At 41.4% G+C, this 25,465-nt stretch overlaps 1 protein-coding gene and 1 long non-coding RNA gene across 6 annotated transcripts in view; one reads left to right on the forward strand and one right to left on the reverse strand.

The window, feature by feature from the left end:
- The window catches only part of LOC140464708 (transmembrane protein 238), a 41,211-nt gene that overhangs the window by 9,107 nt on the left and 6,639 nt on the right, over positions 1–25,465 (forward strand). Inside the window, exons 2-3 of one of the 3 annotated variants that reach the window (XM_072560149.1) lie at positions 13,817–13,859; positions 14,244–15,237. The exons of 1 other annotated variant lie outside the window; for it this stretch is intronic. The gene's annotated coding sequence lies outside the window, so the exon portion shown is untranslated. Of the gene's footprint in view, positions 1–13,816; positions 13,860–14,243; positions 15,238–25,465 lie in introns of those variants that run through there. One more of the 3 variants, XM_072560148.1, reaches the window with a different exon arrangement.
- LOC140464709 (uncharacterized) overlaps positions 1–25,465 on the reverse strand; it is a 41,241-nt gene that overhangs the window by 5,547 nt on the left and 10,229 nt on the right. For all 3 annotated transcript variants that reach the window (XR_011954965.1, XR_011954964.1, XR_011954966.1), the window contains exon 2: positions 883–945. This is a non-coding gene — a long non-coding RNA (uncharacterized lncRNA). The remainder of the gene's footprint in view (positions 1–882; positions 946–25,465) is intronic.

Genomic DNA, 25,465 nt, shown 5'->3' on the forward strand with positions numbered 1-25,465 from the left:
TTCTTCCCACCCTACCTTCTGCAAAAATGCCATCCCGTATTCCCAATTCCTCCGTCGTATCTACTCCCAGGAGGACCAGTTCCACCACAGAACACACCTGAAGTGCTGTCTGAAGTCCGCATACTGGCATCAACTACAATGGCTTGCCAGCCCAGATCCTCAAGAATGTTTTAACCATTTGACTCAGGCTTGGCTTTGTTTTGGGGTTTTGCTGTGGACTAACCTAGAGTCTCTCTATTCAGGATATGTCTTGAGTGAGGTTATGCAATTGCCTTCACTCAAGTGGTGTTTCCCAAGCTCAGGTAGCCTGGCGAGAGTGTCCACTTCCATCGGAATAGTCTGCAACTCTCATGCTCCAATTCCCGCATTTTCCACTGACAAAGCCAATTGTAGTGCCTGTTTGGCATTCAGTTGGGCCTCAGTTAGTTGGTGCTTTCACATGGTTAAATTATTAGTCATTAACCCATATACCAATGGTCTCTCAGCATCTCTTTCAGGGTTAAACCAAAGTCACATGCCTCCGCCAATCATCTTAATCCATTAAAACATCCAACATGGATTTCCTGGTTCTCAAATTGCTGAGTAAAACCAAGACCGTCCCAGAACTAGAGTAGGCTTAGGGTCATAATATTCTTCAACTAAATCCATCAACTCTTGAAAGATTTTAGTATCTGGTGCCTCAGGGAGAATTAGGCTTCAAATAATGAAAAACGCTGCAGGTCCACAAGCTGTCAGGAGAATTACTTGTTGTTTTGCATCTGTCCCATTGTCTTTTGCCCAGAAAAAATAATGCATTGTTTCCACGTACTGGGCCCAGCCTTAGAGGGCAGGATCGAACAAGTCAAACTTCCCAAATAATGGCATGATGCCAGAAATGCTTACCCCAACTCAAAGACGACAATTACAAGCAAAGTTCTTCAACGGTGTGCTTTTCACTTGTTGCCCCTGAAATAAGTCCACAGAGGTTAGTATCCTATCACCAAGTCACCCTTTATTTACATGCAGAGAGTCCTTGACTCTCAGAGCCAGGTTTCAGAGTGAACAGGATGTCTGACACTTTTGTTTGTCAGCTAGGTCTGGACCAGATTAACAGCCCCAATCAGGGAACTCATATTCCATGAGGTCCACATGGTTGATCTCATTAATAATCACTATAGAAAGGAACAGCAGAGAAAAGGCAATAAGGGACAGGACATTTGATGGGGGTGGGCGCAGGTGGAAATGGATAGTGGTGGAAAAGGAAAATGTGGACTGGGTGGCCTGAGCTTGGATTGGGGAGGAGGAAGAATGGGGTTTCTGTAGAATGGGGATCATGGATGAGAATAGGATTGGAGAGGATGTTGGCCCCAGTATATTCTGCAAAGCTGACAGACATTGAAATAACACCAAGAATGACAATGTCATTGAGAAAGAAGTACCAGTAAAGTGATGAGTGGCACCTGAAGACTTTACTTCAAACAGAAAAATTATTTCTAATACTTGATAAACCAGACCAAATTAACAGAGTTTGCAGAGTACTCACTGAAAGCTTGAAGTGGCTACAGCGATGCAATTTATTTGTACTGACAACCTCCTCCTGTCCTGTGTCTGACATCATTTTCTGCAGACTGCTTTGTAAGGCCAAGCCAGGCAGTGGTTCAGAAATGATGGTGCTGGGCTGATGTCAGGAGGACATGACCTGTCCTAAACAATGACTCTACTGCCCCTTTCTGTGCCATGGGTTTGATGTATGAAGTCCACGTAAACTATTGGCATGTTATTGCACTGAATGCTTCCAATATTACTACTAATAATCAGTGTAATGAAATAAGTCACAGTCCACAGGTTGACCCACAATGTCTTTAGGGAGGGAATTCCAGGATTTTGACCCAGCAACACTGGAGGAAAGGCGATATATTTCTAACTCAGGATGATGAGTGGCTCATGTTTTAGCTGTTGTAGCTGTTATGAAGATGTGGGTGGACTGGACCTTTAAGAGAGTTAAAAGCTAGCAGAACTACCTGACACAGCACCAAGTATTCTGAAAAGATATAATGTAACATTTGGCCGAACAACTCGATTAGCTGGTTGCCTGGAGATGACTAAACAAATTTGAATTAGGCCAGTTTAAATTATACCCTGAAAAATACCAACCTTCAATCAAGTTTGAATTTAGTATATTGACAATCTTAAAAGCCAAGGACACAATCCGATGCTTTGGGGGTATAAGACTGGGGGAAATTGAACAGTTGGGAGGAGAACTACCAAGCAACCAGCTTCTGCAGACTGCCCAGAAAAATAGCTCTCTTAAAGGTACCTTTATCGATCAGTAACCTGTGAAACAGAAATCCCTAAGAAGAAGAAGACCGAGGTAGATATAAGAGAAGATTCCACATCTGGCTGCTTTTTATGAAAATTTGGATTTTTGGTAAATCTTAATTGGGGGTTTTATTGGACTGGTATTATAGAAGAGAAGGTAAAAGTTAGGTTAGAGGAAGGAGTTGTAAATAGTTATTAGTTTATTATTCTGTTATAGTTTAAGAAATAAAATTGTTAATTTTTATTTTAAATAGTTCTTGGCCTCTCGAATTTTCACAGATTACTGCATGGGATAAATCTTTTCTGTGTTGCTGGTTCAAGTTAAGCAGGATGGTTTATCTTGTGACGCAACACAGCTAAAGAGACAATGTTGGCTTTGGTCAGACTGTCAGCTCTTAGCCTAAAACTATCACCTCTCTCATTCTCAATTATCCCCATGAATAAACATCCTCTCTACATCCATTTTATCAATTCCTTTTAGCATAAGAAGCAGGATTACGTCAGTTGACCCAGAGAATCTGCTTGCCATGCAATCATTGCTGATATGTTTCTCAGTCCATTCTCCTGCCTTTTCCCTCTAATCTTTGATCCACTTATCTTTTAATCTTATTTCTGTCATAAGTACACTGAATGATGTGACCTCCACAGCTTTCTCTGACAATGAATTCCACAAATTCACTGCCAGCTGGCTGAAGAAAATTGTCCTCATCTCAGTTCTATAGTGTCGCCCCTTCACTCTGAGGTTACCTGGTGGAAACCGCTTCTCCAACCACCCTTGGATTTTATTCACATATGGGATAAGAGTGTCCCTGGCTAGGCCAGCATTTATTGCCCATATCAGAGGGCACATACGAGTCAACCATATTGGTGTGGGTATGGAGTCACATGTTGTCCAGACCAGATAGGGATGGCAGTTTCCTTTCCTAAAGGGCATTAGTGAACCAGACTCGGTACTTCCAACACAACAATCGACAATGGATTCATGGTCTTCATTTGACTCTTAATTCCAGATTTTTTCATTTTATTGAATTCAAGTTCCACCATTTGGTGGGGCAGGATTTGAACCTGGATCTCCAGAACATTAGCTGGGTTCTCTAGATTAACAATCTAATGATAATACCACTAGATCATTGCCTCCTCTATCCAGGTATCTCAGTATTCTGCAAACCTGAATCAGATTCCACCTAAACTCCATTGAGTACAGACCCAGAGTCGTCAGCCATATGACAAGTCCTTCATTCTTGGGATCATTCTTATAAACCTCCTCTGGACCCCCTCCAACACCAACATATTCTTCCTTAATACGGGGCCAAAACTGCCCACAATATTTCAACTGTGGTCTGACCAGTGCATTATACAGCCTTAGCAATATCTCTCTGCTGTTGTAATCTAGTCCTCTTGAAGTGGATGCACTAATATAATAATTGACCTAAACTGTTCAATCCGACTTCATAAGACAACATTTCATCTCTGGAATCAATCTAGTGAACCTCTTTTGAATTGCTTCCAATACAACATCTCTTCTCGAGTAAGGGGAACAAAACTGTACACAATATACCAGGTGCTGTTTCATTAATGCCTTGTACAATTGGTGAAAAACTTCCCTATTTTTATAGTCTATTCCTTTATCAATAAATGCTAAAATTCCACTTGCCTTCCTTATGACTTGTTGTACTTGTGTACCAGTTTTCTGCGATTCATGCACAAGGAGAACCAGATTCCTCTGTACCGAAGCACTCTGAAGTTTCTCTCCATTTAGGCATGTGATACATCAGGATTGGGAGGATGCCTGGAATTTTGTACCAGGAAGCTGTCACACCACTTAGGATAGGGTCTTACGATTTGGTCAGTGATCAGGGACAGGATCAGAAGTGCAAGAATGTAAACCTCTGCAGTTGTCAAATAGATTTGAGGTCTCTCAGTCTGTCTGGATAAGATCGGGTCTGTAGAGTGGATGAGCAAACTCACCATGACACCATGATCCACAAAGCCATTCAAGTGTGGAAGCAACCTAAAATCTAGTGGTAGTATAGTGAGAGAAATTGAAACCATTCTCTGCAACAAAGATGGCAGCGTTGCCTGCCTAGTGCCAAGGTTTGGAATATCTGCTCAGACTAGAAAGGAAGTAGCACTAGGATGGGTAGAATCCAGTGATTGTGGTTCGCGTAGTTGCCAATGATGTAGGTAAAACTAGGAACAAGGTTCTGCATTGAAACTATGACAAGATAGGCATTAAGAAGCAGGACCTTAAAGGTTATAATGTTTAGATTATTATCTGAGTCATGTGCAGATTAGCGCAGGGTACATATACTAGAGATGTGAGTACATGGATCAAAGGTAGGAGAAGTGGGTTTCAGTTCAGATTGACATCTGTACCTAGGGAAGTGAGGGCTGTACCACTGGGATGGTCTACATCTGAACCATGCTGGGCACACTGTTCTTGCAAACTGCTTAACTATGGTAGTAAAGAGGGTTTAAAGTAAATAGGTGGTGTAAGGGATCAAATATGGAAAGATGTGGTGTGTCAAAGAGTAGAGACAGTAATATTAGAAATGAGGCTCAGAGGACTGTCTAAAGGGACAGAGAGAAAAAAAACAATCTAGGGTTACACCAACAATCAAGGCTAAATATTAAATGCTACATAGATAACAAAAAGACAAAACTAAAGGCCCTGTATCTGAATGCAAGTGGCATTCATGACAAAAAATACTTGATTGTGCACATTGAAGGAAATGAATACAATCTGTACAGATCGTATTGTAGGGATATAGCTTCGGGGTGACAAGGATTAGGTCCTGAATATTGAGGGGTATATCACATCGAACAAAAAAAAAGAAGCTAGGTAAAGGTCAAGAGAAAGCAATGTTAAGGGGAGGCAAGATTGTCGTGATAATGTCACTGCACTAGCAACCCACAATCCCAGGCCAATGCTCTGGCGATACGGGTTCAAATCTCACACAGCAGATGACAGAATTAGAATTTGAATTGAATAAATATCTGGAATAAAGAGCTTACCTAATGGTAACCAGTAACCACAGTCAATTGTCAGAAAAACCCTTCTGGTTCATTAATGTCCTTTAGGGAAGGAAATCTTCCATCCTTACTGGGTCTGGCCTACATCTGACTCCATACCCACAACAATGTGGTTGATTCTGGACAATTAAAATTGGGCAATTAATGTTGACATAGCCAGTGACACCCATATCCTATAATAAAATCAAGGATGACATTTATACAATAGTAAGGGATGACCTTGTTTTAGGAGATCAGGATGCAGAATCAGTTTTGGGGTGGAGGTGAGGGAAATGAAATCATTAGTGTGAGTAGTCTCCAGATCTCCTAACAGTAATGACAATTTGGGATAAAGTATATAAGAATAATAATATTTGGTGCTTGTGATAAAGGGACAGCAATGATCAAGGGTGTCTTTAAGCTACATTTAACCTGGAAAAATCAGATTAGTACTAAACTGGATGAGTTCACAGAGTCATAGAGATGTACAACACAGAAACAGACCCTTCAGTCCAACTCTTCCATGCTGATTAGATATTCCAACCTAATTAGTCCCATTAGCCAGCACTTGACCTATATCCCTCTCAACCTTTCCTATTCATATACCCATCCAGATAGATTTTAAATATTGTAATTTTTCCAGCCTCCACCACTTCCTTTGGCAGCTTATTCCATACACGCATCACCCTCTGCGTGAAAAAGTTGCCCCTTAGGTTCCCTTTAAATTTTTCCCCTCTCACCCTAAAACTATGCCCTCTGGTTGTGAACACCCCCAACCCAGGGAAAAGACCTTGTCTATTTATGTTATCCATGCCCCTCATGATTTTATTAAACCTCTCAGCCTCCTACACTCCAGGGAAACAGCCCGAACCTATTCAGCCTCTCTCTATAGCTCAAATCCTCCAATCCTGGCAACATCCTTGTAAATCTTTTCTGAACCCTTTCAAGTTTCACAACATCCTTCCAATAGGAGGGAGTGCAGAATTGCATACAATATTCCAAAAGTAGCCTAACCAATGTCCTATACAGCTGCAATATGACCTCCCAACTCCTATACTCAGTGCTCTGACCAATAAAGGAAAGCATACCAAACGCCTTCCCCACTATCCCATCTACCTGCGACTCCACGTTCAAGGAACTATGAACCTGTACTCCAAGGTCCCTTTGTTCAGCAATACTCCCCTCAGGATCTTACCATTAAGTGTATAAGTCCTGCCCTGATTTGCCTTTCCAAAATGCAGCATCTCACATTTATCTAACTTAAACTCCATCTGCAACTCCTCATTGGCCTATCTGACCAAGATCCTGTTGTGCTCTGAGGTAACCTTCTTTGCTGTCTACTATACCTCATGTAAAACTTTTGAGGTAGGTTTTTTTTAAGAGCAGCACATTTTGGATGACCAGAGAGCGAGTTATGTTTGATTTGGTATCGTGCTATCTTAATTCATGACCTCAGAGTTAAGGCCCAGGTATGTGCAGCCACAATATGATTGAATTTCACTTCCAGATTGAAAGGGAGTAGACTGAATCTAAGACCAGGATTTTAACCCTAAGTAAGGGCAACAATGTGGGCACGAAAACTGAGCTTGCTGATGTGAAGTTGGATACCATAGAGATCAATAGAGATACAATGACAGACATTTCAGGAGATATTTCAGAACATAGAATAAGTATATCCTACTATAAAGAAATGACCCACCAATCCCTCACCCAATTGTGGCGAAGTAAGTAATAAAGGAAAACATTAAATTTAAGGAAAAAGCATATAACTGTGCAAAGATAGGGGCAGGTCAGATGATATGTCAGAAAATAAGAAATGACAGATACTTCTTAAAAAGTTAATGAGGAGGAAGAAATTAGAGTATGACAAGAAGCAAGATAGGAATGTTAATATAGTATAAAAAGTGTTTAAAATGGAAAAGGTTCAATGAGTATTGTTCCTCGCAAGAGTGAGAATCTGGAGTCAATAGTAGATAATAAAGAAATGGCAGATGATGTGAACAAATATTTTGCTTCTCTCTTCACTGTACAGGATACAAAAACAATCCAGAAACAGCTGTAAATCAGGTGGTAGAATGAGAGAGAAACTAAGCAAAAATTATAATCACAAAGATATGGTACTAAGCAAATTGATGGAGCTGCAGGAAATAAGTTTCTAGACCCAGATGAACTTGATCTGAGGGTCTTAATAGAGGTGGCTAATGAGCTGGTGGATGCATTGGTGTATCCAAAATTCCCTAGATTCAGGAAAGAATCCATTGAACTGGAAAGTAGCAAATATTCCCCATTGAAGGGAAGGAGGGGTTAGGTAACAGTTTCAAGAGATGGGGCTTTCATGGAAGATTGATCATGTTTGAGGACAAAGCTGAGCTCTTTCAAATCTGCTTTGAGCCCAAATAACGTGTGCAGATAAAAGACAAATTTTGTTGAAGCTTTCAATCTTGCACTCATCAGGACCATTCACAAGAATTCCCAAACTAAAGAGAAAACTACATTTATACTGAAAGACAAGAGAGACTGATTGATTGGTTGAGGCATTTCTACTAAGAATGCACCAATTAGTTATGACTGACAGTTAACTGTCAAGTTGTTTACAGTTTTGGGCCCTATATCTCAGGAAGGATGTACTGGCTCTGGAGCATGTTCAGAGGAGGGTCACAAGAATGGTCCCAGGACTGAAAAGCTTAACATATGAGGAACATGTGAGGACTCTGGGTTTATACCTGATGGAGTTTAGAAGGATGGGGGGGGGGGGGGGGGGGGGAATCTAACTGAAACATACTGAATGGCTTGGACAGAGTAGATGTTGGGAAGATGTTTGCATTGGTAGGAGAGACAAGGACCCAAGGGCATAGCCTTAGAGAAAAGGGAAGACCTTTTAGAATGGAGATACGGTGAAATTTCTTCAGCCAGAGAGTGGTGAATCTATGGAATTCATTGCCACAGAAGGTTGTGGAGGCAAGGTCATTTGAGTATATTTAAGACTGAGATAGATAGGTTCTTGAATATCAAGGAGATCAAGGGTTATAAGGAGAAAGTGGGAGTATGGTGTTGAGAAATGTATCAGCCATGATTGAATGGTGGAGCAGACTCAATGGGCTGAATGGCTTAATTTCTGCTCCTAAGAGTTATGGTCTTAAGTGGTGTTTACATTTTGTTTACTTTTTGATATGATCCACTAGTCTTTGGGATGTACATCCTGCATACCTGGCATCACACTAGCACCCAAATACTTGATTATTTCTTTCTGTCAATGGACAATAGGTGCAGGAGTAGGCCATTCTGCCCTTCGAGCCTGCACCACCATTCATGGCTGATCATCCTCAATCAGTATCCTGTTCCTGCCTTATCTCCATAACCCTTGCTTCCACTATCCTTGAGAGTTCTATCCAACTCTTTCTTAAACGAATCCAGAGACTGTGCCTCCACTGCCTTCTGGGGCAGAGCATTCCACACACCCACCACTCTCTGGGTGAAGAAGTTTCTCCTCATCTCTGTCCTAAATGGCCTACCCCATATTTTTAAGCTATGTCCTCTGGTTCGGGACTCACCCATCAGCGGAAACATGTTTCCTGCCTCCAAAGTGTCCAATCCTTTAATAATCTTATACATCTCAATCAGATCCCCTCTCAGTCTTCTAAACTCAAGGGTATACAAGCCAAGTCGCTCCAGTCTTTCAGCGTAAGGTAGTCCTGCCATTCCAGGAATTGACCTCGTGAACTACGCTGCACTCCCTCAATAGCCAGAATGTCTTTCCTCAAATTTGGAGACCAGAACTGCACACAATACTCCAGGTGTGGTCTCACCAGGGTCCTGTACAGCTGCAGAAGAACCTCTTTGTTTCTATACTCAATCACTCTTGTTATGAAGGCCAGCATGCTATCAGCTTTCTTCACTACCTGCTGTACCTGCATGCTTACCTTCATTGACTGGTGTGCAAGAACACCCAGATCTCTTTGTACTGCCCCTTTACCTAACTTGACTCCATTTAAGTAGTAATTTGCCTTCCTGTCCTTGCCACCAAAGTGGATAACCACACATTTATCCACATTAAACTGCATCTGCCATACATCTGTCAACTCACCTAACCTGTCCAGGTCACCCTGTAATCTCCTAACATCCTCCTCACATTTCACCCTGCCACCCAGCTTTGTATCATCAGCAAATTTGGTAATGGTACTATTAATACCATCTTCTATGTCATTAATATATATTGTAAAAAGCTGTGGTCCCAGCACTGATCCCTGCGTTACCCCACTGGTCACTGCCTGCCATTCTGAAAGGGAGCCGTTTATCACTACTCTTTGTTTCCTGTTAGCCAACCAATTTTCAATCCAAGTCAGTACTTTGCCCCCAATACCATGCGCTCTAATTTTGCTGACTAATCTCTTATGTGGGACTTTATCAAAGGCTTTCTGAAAGTCCAGATACACTACATCCACTGGATCTCCCTTGTCCATCTTCAGAGTTACATCCTCAAAAAATTCCAGAAGATTAGTCAAGCATGATTTCCCTTCATAAATCCATGCTGACTCTGACCTATCCTGTTACTGCTATCCAGATGTGTCGTAATTTCATCCTTTATAAATTGACTCCAGCATCTTTCCCACCGCTGAGGTCAGACTAACTGGTCTATAATTTCCTGCTTTCTCTCTCGCTCTTTTCTTAAAAAGTGGTACAACATTAGCCACCCTCCAATCCACAGGAACTGATCCTGAATCTATCGAACTCTGGAAAATAATCACCAACGCATCCACGATTTCTCGAGCCATCTCCTTCAGTACCCTGGGATGCAGACCATCAGGTCCCGGAGACTTATCAACCTTCAGACCTAACAGTCTCTCCAACACCAATTCCTGGCAAATATAAATTCCCTTCAGTTCAAGTCCTTCAGTCACTGTTACCTCTGGGAGATTGCTTGTGTCTTCCCCAGTGAACACAGATCTGAAGTACCAATTCAACTCTTCTGCCATTTCTTTGTTGCCCGTAATATATTCCCCTGTTTCTGTCTTCAAGGGCCCAATTTTAGTCTTAACCATTTTTTTGCCTTTCACATGCCTAAAAAAGCTTTTACTATCCTCCTTTATATTTTTGGCCAGTTTACCTTCGTACCTCATTTTTTCTCTGCGTATTTCCTTCTTAATAATCCTCTGTTGTTCTTTAAAAGCTTCCCAGTCCTCCGTTTTCCCACTCAATTTTGCTATGTTATACTTTTTCTCTTTTAACTTTATATGTTTCTTAACTTCCTTGTCAGCCACGGTCACCCCTGCCTCCTCCTAGGATCTTTCTTCCTTTTTGGAATGAACTGATCCTGCAACTTCTGCATTATACAAAGAAATATCCGCCATTGTTCCTCCCTGGTCATCCCTGCTAAGGTATTGCACCATTGAACTTTGGCCAGCTCCTCCCTCGTAGCTCCATAGTTCCCTTTATTCAACAGAAGTACTGTCACTTCCGATTGTACCCTCTCCCTCTCAAATTGCAGATTGAAGCTTATTATATAATGGTCACTACTTCCCAATGGTTCCTTCACTTCGAGGTCCCTGATCAATTCTGGGTTGTTGCACAATACCAGATCCAGAATTGCCTTCTCCCTAGTAGGCTCCAGCAACAGCTGTTCTAAGAATCCATCTCGGAGGAACTCCACAAAGTCTCTTCCTTGAGGTCCAATACCATCCTGATTCTCCCAGTCTACCTGCATGTTGAAATCCCCCATGTCAACTGGAGTAACATCTTTGCGACAGGCCAATTTCAGCTCCTTATTCAACTTACACCCTACATCCAGACTACTGTTTGGGGGCCTGTAGATAACTCCCAAGAGGGTCTTTCTACCCTTAGAATTTCTCAGCTCTATCCATACTGACTCTACATCCCCTAATTCTAGGTCCCCCCGCGCAAGGGACTGAATATCATTCCTTACCAACAGGGCCACCCCACCCCCTCTGCCCATCAGTCTGTCCTTACGATAGCACGTATAGCCTTGAATATTCACTTCCCAGGCCCTGTCCACTTGAAGCCACATCTCAGTTATCCCCACAATATCGTCGCTGCCAATTTCCAAAACAGCCTCAAGCTCACCCATCTTATTTCTAACACTTCGTGCATTCATGTATAGTATTTTTAATTTGTTACTGCCCTCACCCTTCCTATCAACCCCTACTTCATCAACCTTATGGCATGATCCCTTTTTGAGTTTTCTGCTTCATTGATACCGTCGTCTTTCTTGACTTCCCTTGTTCTAACTTTCCCTTCAATTTCCTTCTTAAACTTCCAGTTTGTCCCCTCTCCCCCACTATTTAGTTTAAACGCAGCTGTGTTGCAGTCGCAAACCTGCCTGCCAGAATGCTGGTCCCCAACCTATTAAGGTGCAAACCATCTCTTTTGTATAATTTATGCTTACCACAAAACATACCCCAGTGATCCAAGAATTTAAATCCTTGCTTCCTGCATCAGTTTCCCAGCCACACATTCAAGTCCATTATCTCCCTGTTCCTGGCCTCTCCAGCCTGAGGAACTGGAAGCAAACAGGGGATAACCACTCTGGACGTCCTGCTTTTCAGCCTTCTTCCTAGTTCTCCGAAGTCCCGCTGTAGTATGTTCCTCCTCTTCTTCCCAACATCATTTGTGCCGATATGTACCATCACCTCTGGCTCTTCACCTTTGCCCTTGAGGATTTCCTGCACTCTGTCAGGTTATAAGTTTGCTCACTGATCTGGTAGATTTGTTCTCAGACATTTCATCACTATGCTATGTAATATCATCAGTGAGCCTCTGATGAAGCACTTGTGTTCTGTCCCGCTGGCTATTCATGCCACTTGATCTGTTGTGGATGATTTTACTTCCGGTTCTTTTCCTGAGGGGTTGGTAAATGGATATGTTTGTTAATGGAGTTCCAGCTTGAATGCCAGGCCTCTAGGAATTCCTGTGCATGTCTTTGTTTAGCCTTTCTCCGGGTGGATGTATTGTCACAGTCGAACTGGTGTTCTGCTTCGTCTGCGTGTATGGATACCAGTGATAGCTGGTCATGTCTTTTGGTGTCTATTGGTGCTCGTGTATCCTGGTGGCTAGTTTCCTGTCCGTCTGTCAGATGTAACATTTGTTGCAGTTCTTGCAGGGTATTTTGTACATGACGTTCATTCTGCTGGTTGTCTGTAAATTCAACAGGAGCTGTTTCAGTGTGTTGGTAGGTTTGTAGACTACCAGGATGCCTAGAGGCCAGAGTAGTCTGATCATCATCTCAGGAAGAGAACAACAGACTCCCCTTCCAAAACATCATAGTAGAACACAACGTCAATGGAGAGCTACAGACCAGCGTTTACAGGAAAGCCACACACACTGACCAGATACTCAACGATAGGAGCAATCATTCCAACACCCACAAATGGAGCTGCATCAGGATATTATTTAAATGAGCCACAACAAACTGCAGCACCCAGGAACTAAGAGAATCAGAGGAAAAACACCTGTACAACATACTCAGGAACAACAGATATCTGATAAGCCCAGTCTGCCGATTCCTGCACAAATGTCCTAAACAAGAAGACACAACATGCTCAGAAACTCCAGCCACCCTGTGATACATTGAACACATCTCGGAGATGATGATCTGACCATTCCGGCCCCTAAGCATCATGGTAGCCCAAAAACCTACCATCACACTGAAACAGCCCCGATGAATTTAAAGGACCCTGCACCAACAACCAGCAGAACGAATGTCATATACAAAATACCCTGCAAGGATTGCAACAAACAGTACATTGAACAGACGGGCAGGAAACTAGCCACCAGGATACACAAGCACCAACTAGCCACCAAAAGACATCACCAAATCCATAAACACAGACAAAGAGGAGCACCAGTTTGACTGTGACAATACATTCATCCTGGGACAGGCACACAAAGACACACACAGGAATTCCTAGAGGCTTGAAATGCAAACCAGAACTCCATTAACAAACATATCGATTTGGACCCCATTTGTCAATCTCTCAGAAAAAGAACTGGACTTGATACCACCCAGCACAACAGACCAAAACAGACAAATAGCAAGCAGGACAGAACACCAGTGCTTCAGAGGCTCACTGATGATGTAACCTAGCATCGTGATGAAAAGTCTGAGAACAAATCTACCAGCTCAGCGAGCAAACTTACAACCTGAGTTACAAATCTTCTCCAAAAAGGCAAATACTTATTTGTGTGATAGGCAGCACATCCTTTTGGCTTGATGGCAGCATCCTGTTATGGCGAACTCCACTGATGTTGCTGCTGCATAGTAACAGCATGAAACAGCTACCTTCATCTCTTTATAAAACCTTTGAGGTATTTTTCCCATCAAATGCAACTTGAGGTAAACTGGGTACTTTTTAGGACTGAAAATGACAGCCTTAAGTCAGTTCTCTAATCTTATACAACATAAATATTGCTTTCCCTTTCCCTTGGAAATTCATATAAGTTATCCCAACAAATGGCAGATGAAAAGCTTCAATGGAATGTGCTTTTTTTCCAGCAACACTCAACTTCTGAACACCGAACGGCTACATTCAAATAAGGTAATGTTACTGTGTGACTGTATCTCAGCTAATGAAGGCATTCATTAGAATGAAATATGAACTTGAAAAAGTTGCCCCAAGAAATCTCAGGAGAATAATTATGACACAGAGTAGCAATCAAATAGGGAATTTGCCAATGCTGCATCATATGGCAAACAAATCAGCAGTAGAGGTAACAATGTAATTTACTGAGAAATAAGTTGTCTTTCGGATTGGGAACTGATTCTGTCAACTTTATTTTGATTTTTTTTTCCAACAGTCGTGGACATTTTAGTTTCTGACAACCTGCATTCTATACCAACCAATACAATTAATAGATTTATATATAATTCATAGAATAATTTGTATATGCATAGTAACTAATTTTAATTTATATTTTTACAGAATCCATTACTAGCTTCAAAAGGATCAGTATCGAAGTCTGAATGCTGACTGTTAGGATTACATTTAAAATTATTACAACATCTTTACAAGAGAGAAAAAAAAAATCAACATTTTTGGCCAGAGTCAAGAGCATTAAAGCCAGCTGATCAATGTGTGTTTATACACTCTTAATTATGAATTGTTCCACTGGACTGGATTGATTATTTTAATTGCATTTAGACAATTATATACCACTTAATTCTATTTATTGATTCGCTCTAGCGAATTAGATAAAATTATTTTGCACATCAGAATGTAATAAACTTTTTTATAACAATGGTATTGTAAATAATCACATTTTCTGCCCTGTAGTTGAATGGGATTTGGGACAGATATAAATATTATGATTTATCCTCATCAATCAATTTTTCAGGGAAATTGAGTGAGCTTAGCACATAGTAAAAAATGCAGTTACACCTCATTCAATATGCTGTAACTCTTTCAAGGTTTTTGCAGTGAGACAAATATTGTAAAAGGGCAATTTGTCATTAGTTCAGTGATTTCTACTCAACTGCAGTTTCGGAAGGAGTTCAAATGGTGCACCAAAGGGAAGTATAGAATCATTGACAGCAATTCCTGCATTTTCATGTTTTGCTGTACACGTGTGAAGTCCAGATGTTGCTATTAGTTTCAAAGAAGTAATAGTAGTTAATGCTAATACTGGCATTACTACTGTAAAAGCCTTGCCGACAAATAATAAGTGTAAAACAGTTATCCTAATTTTTGACTTTTATTTGACTGGAGTTGGCTTTACAGTGATAGAACATTGGCTTCACATGTGTAATGAAAGTCCTTGCATTGTATTGCTGCTGACTGAATTGTATTTCCTTTGAGAATTGTTTTATATACCACTGTTTTAGCTTCATGTTCATTACATTTTAAAAATATAAGTTAAATATTAATATGAATACCGGAAAGGATCATTCATGTAAAACAAATAATGCAACTGAAAACATCGATGCTAATTTTGCAATAGCTGCCAGAACCTTCACAAATAGTTTGTTTGGCATCTACGATTTCTCCGTTGATGATAAATGCTTAGTCATACAAGTATTATCAAGATTTGTTGTTATCCAAGCTATTAACCACATAGAGGAATAATATTCCATATTGATTTCTAGAACCACATTACCAAGTTCAGCGTGTTAACCATTAACACATCCATTCATGATTTCTAAAAAGAAACCAGGTGTCCTTTTGGAAGTAAAGGTGTAATAAAGGCTTATACTTGGTTTAATTAATCCTTGATCAAGGCAAGCCTTATACCTCAATGGGAACACTACTGTAAGCCTCTCATATTTTGAATACTAGTTCATAGAATTTTCTAAGTTTTTAAAAATGTTTTATGAGAAACAAAGAAAAATGATTAGTGATAAAATAGCAGCTCTATACATCTAACAGTAATAGGATGTTGTTAAGAATGCTATCCTTTAGGTCAAAAGTTAAATGGCTTTGCCGCACATTAAAGATGCCTATTGCACTACTTATAGTTATTAAGATGTATAGCACGGAAACAGACCCTTCGGTCCAACTCATCCATGCTGACTAGATATCTTAAGCTCATCTAGTCCCATTTGCCAGCACTTGGCTCATAACCCTCTAAACCTTTCCTATTCATGTACCCATCCAGATGCCTTTTAAATGCTGTAATTGTACCAGCCTTTACCACTTCCTCTGGCAGCTCATTCAAAACATGTACCACCCTCCACATGAAAAGGTTGCCCCTTAGGTCTCTTCTATACCTTTCTCCTCTCACCTTAAACCTATGCTCTCTAGTTCTAGACTCCCCCCAGCCCAGGGAAAAGACCTTGTCTATTTATCCTATTATGCCCCTCATGATTTTATTAACCTCTATAAGGTTACCCCTCAGCCTCTGATACTCCAGGAAAAACAGCCCCAGCCTATTCAGCCTTTCCCTATAGTTCAAACCCTCCAATCCTGGCAACATCTTTGTAAATCTTTTCTGAACTCTTTCAAGTTTCACAACATCCTTGCGACAGGAAGGAGACCAGAATTGCACACAATATCCCAAAAGTGGCCTAACCAACATCCTGCACAGCTGCAACAGGTCCTTCCAACTCCTATACTCAATGCTCTGACCAATAAAGGAAAGCACCAAATGCCTCCTTCACTATCCTATCTACCTGCGACTCTACTTTCAAGGAACTATGAACCTGCACTCCAAGGTCTCTTTGTTCAGCAACACTCCCCAGGACCTTATCATTAATTGTATAAGTCTTGCTCTGATTTGCTTTTCCAAAATGCAGCACCTCACATTTATCTAAATTAAATTCCATCTGCCACTCCTCAGTCCATTAGCCCACCTGCTCAACACCCTGTTGTACCCTAAGAAACCTTCTTCGCTGTCCACTACACCTCTAATTTTGGTGTCATCTGCAAACTTACTAATTTTACCTCCTCCGTTCACATCCAAGGAGAACAGGCAAGAATCCCAGTGTCTTGGCCACATTCCTCTTTCAAGAAACACCATCAGAAAACAGATTAACTATTTATACAAGCAAATTACTGCAGATGCTGAAAGCTCCAAATGCTGAAGATCACAGTGTGTCAGGCAGGATCCATGGAGAGAAAGCAAGCTAATGTTTCGAGTCTAAATGGCTGGTAACTGGAGCTACAGATCTGAGAATGGAGTAGCTAGTGAACAGCCAGATATAGCGAACAAAGAGTCTGAGAGGAGGGATAGAGAGCTGGTAGGGCAAAGTTGCAGTCAGTGTGATGGGTTGAAGTATGTCTATTTTAACACAAGTAGTATCAGGAAAAAGGGTGGTGAACTTAGAGCATGGATCAATACTTGGAACTATGATGTTGTGGCCATTACAGAGACTTGGATATGATAGGGGCAGGGTTGGTTGCTGAATGTTCTAAGGTTTAGATGTTTCAAAAGGAATAGGGCGGGGAGGAGGGGTAGAAGAGTAAAAGATGTTAGGGATTGGCATTGCTATTCAAAGACAGTATCACAGCTGCAGAAAGAAAGGCTGTCAAGGAGTGTTTGTCTACAGAGTCAGCATGGATGGAGTCAGAAACAGGAAAGGAGAAGTCACTTTATTCGGAGTTGTCTACAGACCCCCCCTGTGGCGACAGAGACATAGAAGAGCAGACTGGGAGGCCGCTTTGGGAAAGGTGCAGAAGAAACAGGGTTGTTGTTGACTTTAACTTCCCTATTATTGATTGGAATCACCTTAATTCAAATAGTTTGGATGCAGCAGTTTTTGTCAGGTGTGTCCAGGAAGGATTCTTGACTCAATATGTAGATAGGCTGACTAGAGGGAGGCCATATTGGAATTGGTCCTTGGCTATGAACCAGGCCAGGTGTCAGATCTCTCAGTGGGAGAGCATTTAGGTAATAGTGATCACAACTCCCTGACCTTTACTATAATCAAGGAGACGGGTAGGAGAAGAGAGTACGGGGAAGTATTTAATTGGGGAGTGGGGGAATGACAATGCCTAAATTACAACTAGGGTGCCTAAATTGGGAACAGATGTTCTCAGGGAAATGTACAACAGAAATGTGGAGGTTGTTCAGGGAGCACTTGCTGATAGTGCTGGATAGATTTATCCCACTGAGGCAAGGAAGGGATTGTAGAGTAAAGGAACCTTGGGTGACAAGGGATGTGGAACATCTAGTCAAGAAGAAGAAAAAAGCTTACTTAAGGTTGAGGAGGCACAGATCAGACACAGCTCTAGAGGGTTACAAGGTAGCCAGGAAGAAACTGAAGAATGGACTTAGGAGCGCTAGAAGGGGGCATGAAAAAGCTTTAGTGGGTAGGATTAAGGAAAACCCTAAGGCATTCTACACTGATGTGAGGAACAAGAGAATGGCCAGAATGAGGGAAGGAGAAAGTGAGGACTGCAGATGCTGAAGATCAGAACTGAAAAATGTGTTGCTGGAAAAGCGCAGCAGGTCAGGCAGCATCGGGTAGGGCCAATCAGGGATAGTGGAGGGAACTTGCACCTGGAGTTGGAGGAGGCGGGGAGATCCTGATTAAATACTTTGCTTCAGTATTCACTACTGAGAGGGACCTTAATGTTTGAGGAAAGTATAAAATAGGCTGATATGCTAGAACAGGTTAATGTTAAGAAGGAGGATGTGCTGAAAATTTTGAAAAACCTAAGGATAAGTAAATTCCTTTGGTCAGATGGGATATACCTAAGGTTACTACGGGAAGTGAGGGAAAAGATTGCTATGCCTTTGGTGATGATCTTTGCGTCCTCAATGTCCACTGGAGTAGTGCCAGATAATGCGGGGCGGGGGGGGAGGGGGGGCGGGCACAAATGTTATTCCCTTGTTCAAGAAAGGGAATAGGGATAATCCTGGGAATTATAGACCAGTCAGTTTTATGTCTCTAGTCGGCAAATTATTGGAGAGGATTCTGACAGACAGGATTTATGATTTTTTGGAAAAACATATTTCATTAGCGATAGATAGCATGACTTTGTGAGGGGCAGGTCATGCCTCAGAAGCCTTATTGAATTCTTTGAGGATGTGACAAAGCATATTGATGAAGGTAGAGCAGTGGATGTGGTGTACATGGATTTTAGCAAGGCATTTGGTAAGATTCCCCATGGTAGGCTCATTCAGAAAGTAAGGAGGCAAGGGATACAGAATTGGCTGGCCCATAGAAGATAGAGGGTGTAGGATGTGTAAAGTATTCAGCCTGCAGCTTAGTGACCAGTACTGTTCCACAGAGATCGGTATTGGGACCTCTGTTCTTTGTGATTTTTATAAATTACTTGGATGAGGAAGTGGAAGAGTGGCTTAGTAAGTTTGCTGATTGGTCTTGTGATGGGTAGTGTGGAGGGCTGTTGTAGGTTGCAACAGGACATTGACAAAATGCAGAGCTGGACTGATAAGTGGCAGATGGAGTTCAACCTGGACAAGTGTGAAGTGATTCATTTTGGAAGGTCAAATTTGAATACAGAATACAGGGTAAAAAGCAGGATTCTTGGCAGTGTGGAGGAACAGAGGGATCTTGGGGTCTATGTCCATAGATTCCTCAAAGTTGCCACCCAAGTTGGTAGGGCTGTTAAGAAGGCATATGGTGCATTAGCTTTCATTAATAAGTGATTGAGTTTAAGAGCTGTGAGGTTATGCTGCAGCTCTATAAAGCCTTGGTTAGACACTTGGAATAGCATATTCAGTTCGGGTTGCCTCATTATAGGAAGGACGTAGAAGCTGTAGAGAGGATGCAGAGGTTTACCAGGATTTTGCCTGGACTGGACCACATGTATTATGAAAAAAGGTTGAGGAAGCTAGAGCTTTTCTCATTCAAGCAAAGGAGGATGAGTTGACTTGACAAGATGATGAGAGGAATAGATAGAGTGAATAATTAGAGACTTTTTCCCATGGCAGAACTGGCTATCACAAGAGGGCATAATGTTAAGGTGACCAAGGAAGGTTTAGGGGAGATGTCATTGGTAGGTTCTTCACACAGAGAGTGGTGGGTGCGTGGAATGCACTGTCAGTTGTGGTAGTACAGTCAGATACATTAGGGGCATTTAAGCAACTCTCAGATAGGCATATGGATGATAGTAAAATGAAGGGTATGTAGGTGAGTTTGATCTTACAGTAGGATAAAAAGGTCAGCACAACTTTGAGGGCGAAGGGGCCTATGCCGTTCTGTGTGCTAGATGACTTTTCATCAGAGCAAAGTGATATGTGTAGGGTACAGCATTTATGCTAAGTTTCGGGGGGTGAGGGAAGTGGGGTAGTGGGTGTAGGGTGCTGATGGAAAGAAAATGTTGATAATTCAGAAGTGATTGGAATGTGAGAATGGCAGAACAATGGCGAGTCTCCTGCCAGACTTGAAAGGACAGTAAGTGGGATTGGGGGGGGGGGGGCGGAGAGGACATGATAGTTTGCAGGGATTGTTCCCTCCAGGACACCCTGGTCCATTCAACAACCACCAACACCACTCCCCCTCTTCACAGCACCTTTCCATGTAACTGCAGAAGGTGCAACATCTGCCCCTTCACCACCTCCCTGCTCACCATCCAAGGGCCTAAAAAGTCTTTTTAGGTGAAGCAGCATTTCACCTGCATCTCCTCCAACCTTGTGTATTGTATTTGCTGCACCCAAAATGGCCTACTCTACATTGGAGAAACCAAACTCAGACTAGGTGACCGCTTTGTGGAACACTTTCAAGTTGTGTGCAAGCAGGACCCCAACCTTTCCATAGTCAGTCATTTGAGCACAGTGTCCTGCTTGCATACCCATGTTTGTCCTCTGCATGTAGTTTTAAGTTTTCCAGTGAATCACAGCACAAACTGGAGGAACAACAGCTCATCTTCAGACTAGGCATTTTACAGCCTTCTGGAATGACTACTTTATCAATACCTTTAACTTGTGAACCAATTCCCATTTCTTCCCTTTTAGCTTGTTATCAAGTCCTCTCCTCCCCCCATTCCATTTACTGTCCTTTCAAGTCTGGCAGCAGACATGTTTTTGTTCTACCATTCTCACATTCCGATCACTCATTCTGAACTATCAACATCTTTTCTCCATCAGCACCCTACACACACCACCCCCAAACTACAGCATAAATGCTGTGCCCTCTACACTTCACCAGCTCTGATGAAGTCATCTACACTCGAAACATTAGCTTGCTCTCTCTCCATGGATGCTGTCTGACGCACTGTGAGCTCCAGCATATGTTGTTAACTATTTGTACATCGCACTGATGTTTATGGGATTTTACTAAATATATAAAGCAGGAACAGGAGGAGTCCATTTGTCCCTTTAAACCTGCTCCATCATTCCAATATGGTCATGGCTGATCCTCTATCACAATGTCATATTTCCACTTTTCTCCACACCCCTTGACAGCTATTTACAAAACAGCTGCCATGTTTGCCAACATAACAGCTGCTGTCCTTCAAATGCATATCTGGTCTGTACCTAAGAATATTGTAAGTTGCAATACAATTAAAAACCTAATTTGTTGCAGTGTTGTGTTACACAGTCACGAAACAGTATAGCACCTATTACGGCAGTAAAAACTTACAGGATATTATGTAGCAGAGCACAAGCTGTAATGTGTACCTGATAGCAATATCAACAGAGGAGAACAAAGCAAATGTGAATCACATGACTAGCGTTGCTAGGGTTTATCTCCAACACTCCGTAATTAAACCGCTCTGATTTCACTCTGCCAGGTGTGTGAAGCCATTTACTTTATTCCTATCTACTGCCTGACATCGTCTACAGGGACATTTAACAGTCTCAGAACAATTTCCCAGTGGACAAACTGCCTGTCTCTAAAGCACAAAAAGATTAATCATATCCCCAGTGATGTTCCTTCCCGCTATTCATTAAATGGATGCATTGTTTAGCCTTCCCCTGTTTCTTCAGGTTTCCTGCTAACCTACAGTAAGAACACTACACCTGTTTTGTTTTTGCAGCCAAGTTGGGTTACTCATTAGTTTTAAATATTATTTGCATCAAAAACATCTTGTATGAAATACCTTCACAGGTCTCACTGCATTCGTACAAGGACATATTTCTTGGCTAGTCAGTACAGTCTCATTGAACTCGGTAGGGAGTCCTTTTACCAGGTTCTCACCTAATTAGCTAAGTGTATAGCTTTTCAATTAGTGCACTTGTGGCAGTGTCCCTCCTTCTGAGCCAGATGCTTGGGTTCAGATTGCACCTGTTCCAGAAGTGCGATGTAAAACGTCTTGGTAGATTGATTAAAATAGCTGCAGGGTCATTGTGACATGACTGACTGCCTGTTCTGGACTGCATTAGAGACAAAAAAAAACTGCAAATACTGGAATCCAAAGTAGACAGGCAGGAGGCTAGGAGAACACAGCAAGCCAGACAGCATCAGGACGTGCAGAAGTCGACGTTTTGGATGTAACCCTTCTTCTGGACTGTATGGCATGCAACATGACTGAATATCACGAAAGCATTCATGATTGTCATTATTACAGGAACTCTTGTGGTAGTGTCCTTGCTTTTGGACTAGATTCAAGTCCCAACTGCTCCTCAGGTGACCATTTGTTCCTCACTAGTTTTGATTAAAGGTTATTGACATGGTATGTATTGTATTATAGATGATCCTGACCTGCTTAGCACTTGCAGCATTTTCTGTTTCATCTTTTTCACATCTGCAATATTTTACTTTTATGATCAAGTCTGCATAAATTCCCCAACTGGCACTGAAGTAAGCAGGGAATATTTGCCATTTGTAATTCTTAAAATCATGCAGATATTAATGCAATGAATAATTCACTTTGCTAGTTTAAGGAGTAAATAAGTACTTGAAAGACATAAAAATAGTAAGATCTATGATTGAACAGGGCAGTGGGAATAGATTTGGAATTTATTAACAAGTATGCAATGACTATAATGAACAGAATGATTTCCTTCAGTGCTGTAACTACCTACCTGTGGTTCTACATCAAATTCTTATTCTGTGCTGAACTGGGGTCTCTCTGACGTTTGGATGTCCCCAAGTTTAGTAGGGGGTATGTCATCCAAAGTTAGAACTCCGAATTACAATCCCATGTTCCATGTGTACATATATTATGGTCTTAAATGTAACCTCATTGGAGCAAAAGGTCATACACCATCAAATTACTTACCTGTGGGAACAATTTCAACAATTTTTATTAATATAGTACTTTTAATGTAATATCTTAAGGCACTTACAGGTCTGTTACATATCTGAACATGAACCAAGGTGTATAAGAAGACACCAAGTTAGATAACCAAAAGCTTGGTCTAAGAAGTAGATATTAAGTAATGTCTTAAAGGCAGAAAGTGGGGTAGAGATATGAAGGGCTATCGGGAAAGGATTCTGGAATTAATAGCCTAAGTATTGAAAGCACAGATGTCAACGGTGGAGTGATTAAAATCAGAGATACACAATGCTAGAATTGGAGCTGTATAGATATTTTGTTAATCAAGCCATTCAGAAATGTTATTACACACCTATAGAGCAGGTGGAACTTGCAGGAAAGGTTTATGAGAATATCCTCAGAGTTGATTCAACTATAAAAGAAGATCAGTGAGGTTGGGACTGTTTCCCTTGGAGAAGGGAAGACTTAGAGTAGATGAGATAAAGAATTTTTAAATCATGAGGGTTCTGGACAAAATAGACTGTTTAATTTGTAGAAGAATCAAGAATCTGAATAAATTTTTGAAGTGTTTTGCAAAAAAAGCAAATGCAAGGTGAGGAGAACATTTTCACACTGTGTTGTTAGACTCTGGAGTTCTTTGCCTGGAAATGTGGTGGAGGCAATTTCAATGGAGATATTCAAGAAAGCATTAAATGAAAACAATGCGCAGGGTTTTGAGGAATAAGCAAGAGAATGCCAAGTCAAAATGCTCAGTCAGTGCAGACACAAAGGGTTGAATGGCCTCCTTCTGTACCGCAACACTTCCGTGATTAGATGATCGTAGATATCTTGTAAGATTCTGGATGATGTTGCAAGGTAGGGATTTCTTCTGAACTTCTGAAGAAGTGTCACTGGACCTGAAACATTAACTCTGCTTTCTTTCCAAATGTGCTGCCTTACCTGCTGAGTTTTTCAATCAATTTCTGTTTCTGTTCTTGTTTCTGATATCCCTTGTCCACAGTTCTTTGTTTTTTTAAAAAAAACAGGTAATCAGGGCTAAAATGAGGGATGTGGGCATTCCATTGGTGTGCCCATATTTATCCCCCAACTCTAGTTGGCATTGAGGTGGTGGTGAGTTGCCTTCTTGAACAGCTGCACTCTGTTCAGTGTAAGGACAACCACAATGCCATTAGGGAGAGAGATCCAGGATTTTGACCCTAAAGGAATGGTGTTATATTTCCAAATCAGGATGGTGCATGGCTTGAAGTGAATTTGCAAATGGTGGTAGCCCTTGTCCTTCTAGATGATAATAGCTGTGTGTTTGGAAAGTGCTGACTGTGGAGTTTGGCGAATTTTTGCAGGGCACTTGCAGATGATATGCATTGTTGCTACTGTATGTCAGTGGTGGAGCAAGTGGATATGGTGCAAATCAGACAGGCTGCTTTGTCCTGGATGGTGTAAAGCTTCTTGAATGTTGTTAAAACTGCACACATGCAGGCAAATGGTGACTATTTCAGCACACTCCTGACTTGTGCCTTGTAGGTGGTAAATAGCTTTGGGGAGTCAGGAGATGATTTACTTGGTGCAGAATTCTTAAGACTCTCACCTGGTCTTGTAGGCACAGTATCCATATGACTGGTCTAGTTCAATTTCTAGTCAATAGTAATCCATCGGATGTTGATAACTGGGTCACAGTGATGGTCATGCTATTGAATGCCAAGGGGCAATAGTTAGATTATCTCTTGTTATAAATAGAATTTCCTGGCACTTGTGTGAACCAAGGCTGTAATAAGGTCAGAAGATGAGTGACCCCAGCATAACAGAAATTGAGTGATGGATAATGTCTGGTTAGTCACATTATTAGGATTATTAATGTCTTCATTTAAAGTTAAGGAGAAACTGGTTGTGGCTATTAATTGTCCAAGTGCACACAGGAAACATCTGTAACACTCCAGGAAGAAGTAGCTATAAGTCTGAATATGTGATAAGCTCTATCCAAAAAACAATAATCCAGTTACACAGGTGGGTCTAGGCAATCTTAGTGATGGATATACAGTTGGAAGCTACACTTTGTGACAGCAAAGTTGTGAGGAAACTGGTTTATTCTCAGATTGTTGACAGCAAAAAGGATAGACTAGGTACTAAGGGAAAAGAATTTGAAGAAACAAAAAAGGAAAACACTACTGGTAGTATTTCCAATATTGTATTTAATTGCAGGGACACTTCTACTCAGCCAGTACTGTATGTCAGATAAGCAGCTGGGTGTCAGCTTTTTGGCAACAGCAGTCACGTTGGAAGAGGTGGTGCTGAGGGTCATCAATGTACAAGTGGAAACTAATGCAGTGCTTTTAGATTATATTATTGAGGGGTAGCAGATCAATGAGAAACAGGAGGATGGTCTTGCTGCCAGCTCTCCAGACAGCAAGATACACATGTTCTCATTTTTAGGGAAGATCTGAGACACCTGAACAAAGAACAAAAAAACTTACATCATAGGAACAGGCCCTTCAGCCCTCTAACCCTGCACCGAACTAGATCCTCTATCTAAATCTGACGCCTATTTTCTAAGAATCTGTACCCCTTTGCTCCCTGCCTATTCATAT

This window comes from Chiloscyllium punctatum, chromosome 40 (assembly GCF_047496795.1).
Source record: "Chiloscyllium punctatum isolate Juve2018m chromosome 40, sChiPun1.3, whole genome shotgun sequence".
In the NCBI taxonomy this organism is placed as follows: domain Eukaryota; kingdom Metazoa; phylum Chordata; class Chondrichthyes; order Orectolobiformes; family Hemiscylliidae; genus Chiloscyllium; species Chiloscyllium punctatum.